This window comes from Triticum urartu, chromosome 7A, assembly GCF_056163025.1.
Source record: "Triticum urartu cultivar PI428250 chromosome 7A, HENAU_Tu73, whole genome shotgun sequence".
NCBI classification, from domain to species: Eukaryota; Viridiplantae; Streptophyta; class Magnoliopsida; order Poales; family Poaceae; genus Triticum; species Triticum urartu.
The window spans coordinates 467,227,320-467,230,527 of NC_141879.1; the positions used below are offsets into that span (position 1 = coordinate 467,227,320).

Below are 3,208 nucleotides of genomic sequence, written 5' to 3' on the forward strand. Positions count from 1 at the left end.
CTGTAATTTAGGCCAGAAGGTTCAGTGGATCTTAGTGTTTTTGGTCTTCAGGCCGGCCCGTTACTCATATGGGCCAAAACCTGGGCCCATAATCACCTTGGGCCATTAGTAGGTCTAAACCTATAGTTGTTTCCCGCCTTTAACAGGCCGAGTAAAGTTTTGTCCAGCTAGGCTGGAGAATACCATGGGCTTTTAATAGGCTAAAACCTAGATTGGGCTAGCATTGAGCCGAAAAAATCACAAGCCAATACAGGCCAAAATTGCCTAAGGCCCATGTTTGGCCCAAATAGGACGAGCAGTTAACAGGCCAAAATATATCTCGGGCCTATTTGGCCCAATAAAATTATGGGCTTTAAGTAGGCTAGTATCTACGGGGGACATAGGCCTAAAAGTGTCACGGGTCATTATCAGATGGGTTGTAATCAAGCAGGATTCAATGCGGGCTATAATTAGGCCCAACTGTTACACGGAACATTAACAGGCCCATAGGTCAGTTGGGCTGAAATTTATCCACGAAGACTACGGGCCGTTAAGAGGCCTAAAGTTACTTCAGACAAGAAATAGCCCAGTTTCTGCATGTGCCGTTAAATGGCCTAAAGTTAAGCCGAGCCGACAAAGTCCCAGATGCACCATGGGCCGCTAATAGGCCGAAACTATTATCGGGCCGAACTGGTAAACGGGCCTTTAACAGGCTGAAATACAAACATGTCTTAGTATGGGCCTAAAAGAACAGTGGCCTGTTAACGGGCCTGATCCGATATGGGCTGTAATTTGGCCCAAAACATGGCAGGCTGTGAACGGGCCTGATCTGGTATGGGCCTCAATTTGACCCAAAACATGGCAGGCTGTTAGTGGGCCAGCCCATTAGTGTCTGAAAAACAAGGTGGGCCTTAAGCTGGGCCGGCCTTTTCACCAAAATGGGCCTCTGTTGGGCCGTGCCACGTGTCGATGTATCATAGGCGCCTCCTATCCAATGAGTGGATGACATCTGTCTGAACGTTGAGCCAACACGTGTTTCCTCCGGCCAATGAGATTTTTACACGTGGAAAATCCCCATTGGTCCGGGCTGTTAACGGGTTATCGGATCCAAAACCGGACCCGATAGCTTAACGGCGACCCATTACGGTCGATGCCACGTGTCGGTCACCCTTGACGAAAGCACTTCTATGACGCGCGATTTATCGTCATGGAAGTGGACACTTCCGTGATGATAATTTTGGTAATGTCATGGAACACTTCTACGACAGCACGGGTATGACTATCTTGATTCTGTCATAAAATTGTCATGGATGTACATGCATGACAGAAAACATGACCTACTGTGACAAACATGTATCATCACGGAAGTGTCTTTTTTGTAGTGGAAGGAATCTCAACCCCTAGATCAAGCCTAGGGAACTCTTCAGGGGAAATGACTTGTTTTCGACCAAGGAACAAAATCTCATCTTCCTAGATGTGATCAAGGCCAAGCAGAACATCTACGTACCGGTTCAATGGATTGACATGGTTCATCTGAGGAAGAACCAGGCATATTTTGGTGAGCCACTGGACTTGGTGGAGCAGTTTGGTATTGAGGGGATCATCACGTTCCACCTTGACTATGACCCGGAGATTGTGGCTTAGTTCTTTGCTTATATCCACTTCCACATGGATGAGAAGCGGACCATGACTTGGATGACAAATGGAAAGAGGATGACTGCTGAGTGGAAGGAGTTCATGGATATGTTGCACGTTCATGATGAGGGGCTAGATGTGCCCGTTGGTATCGGCCCGCACGCCAACCTAGAGTCTGCTTCCAAGAACAAGCTTCAACCCTACCTTGTCGAGAAGACTCTACCCAATGGCAAGAAGTCTTATGTGCTGAACCCTTTTCTCGACATCATGGACCGGATCTTCCGCAACTCTCTTTTTTCTCGCATGGGCGACAAGGACAAGGTGCATTCCTATCTTGTGGACATGATGCTTATCTGTGAGGATGCGCATCGTCAACAACCTGGACCACTTGATGTTTCTCACATCATGTGGTGTGAGCTTCAGACTGTTGTGTTCCATCGCAAGGTTCCCATCTACAGACCTTATTTGCACCTCTTGATTTTGAAGACTTGGTAGAAGCTCTTTCCAGGTGAAGAGTTTCATGATCCCAACTGGATTCGCCATGAGCCCATTAAGCTGCGCCAGAAGAACAAGTGGGCTAACACCACCCGGGCTAAGGCAGAGGCTGCCTGCATGGATGTTGATGATGAGGAGATTGAGGAGGAGGCGGTGGAGGATAGTTCTGAGGGGTATGCACCTCCCTCTGCTGAGCCATCTTGGGCTAAGAAGCTCAAGGCCAAGGTGAAGGCTCTGTTCTGGATGTAGGCCAAGGGGCAGTACCAGACTGACATTGCTCAGAAGGAGAGTCCCCAGCACGACAAGCGGATTCTGAGGAAGCTTGGCGAGCACGTCTCGAGCGGGTCGTAGAAGAACATCACTCCTGAGGTTGCATGGATGACGAAGCAAGGCTATCAATGGGCTGAGTCAGATGGGGAGTCCATTCATGCTGCTTCGGAGGAGGAGATTGTTGAGTGATCTCTTTAGTGGGTGCTACCACCTGTGTCTTAGGTGTCCTCTATGCCTTTTTGATGTCTCGATGCCAAAGGGGGAGCGAGAGTGTAGGATTTGCGAGTATTTGTTTTCTCCTTGCTTTCGTTTCACTGAACCTTCATTGCTTTAGTTTGTGTTATTTGTGTGTGAGACCAGGAGACCTATTCTATCATATGGTGTGAGACATACGCTTTCAATCTTATCCTTTTATTGTCTAGTATGATTAGTAGCTTGTGAGATTTTTTTGTCTTGTGCTCTTCACTGCATGCTCACTTACTATACCATGCTTCTATGCTTAGTGTCACTTATACTGTTGCAAGGATTGCCTTGTCTATAAAATATAGGGGGAGTGTTGATCCTAGTGTTTGTGTGTAGTGCAGTCTAAAGCATATCTCTTGAATGCACACATCTAGGGGGAGCCTGTCTATATTTTATAGATTTTGGGTTTGCTTATGATCATTTTATATCTCCATGTGCAAATCCCGTATTGTCATCAATCCACCAAAAAGGGGGAAATTGTAAGGGCATATTTCTCCCTGAGTTGTTTTGCTGATTGATGACAGTGCATTTGCGGACTAATCGTGTGCGTTGAGCATTTCAGATATCTCATGTCTAGGCACAAGAT

At 47.0% G+C, this 3,208-nt stretch overlaps 1 pseudogene; it reads left to right on the forward strand.

Annotated features, from left to right (window-relative positions):
• Nucleotides 1–1,503: 1,503 nt before the first annotated feature.
• LOC147959982 (uncharacterized) lies at nt 1,504–2,358 on the forward strand (annotated as a pseudogene).
• Nucleotides 2,359–3,208: the final 850 nt, after the last annotated feature.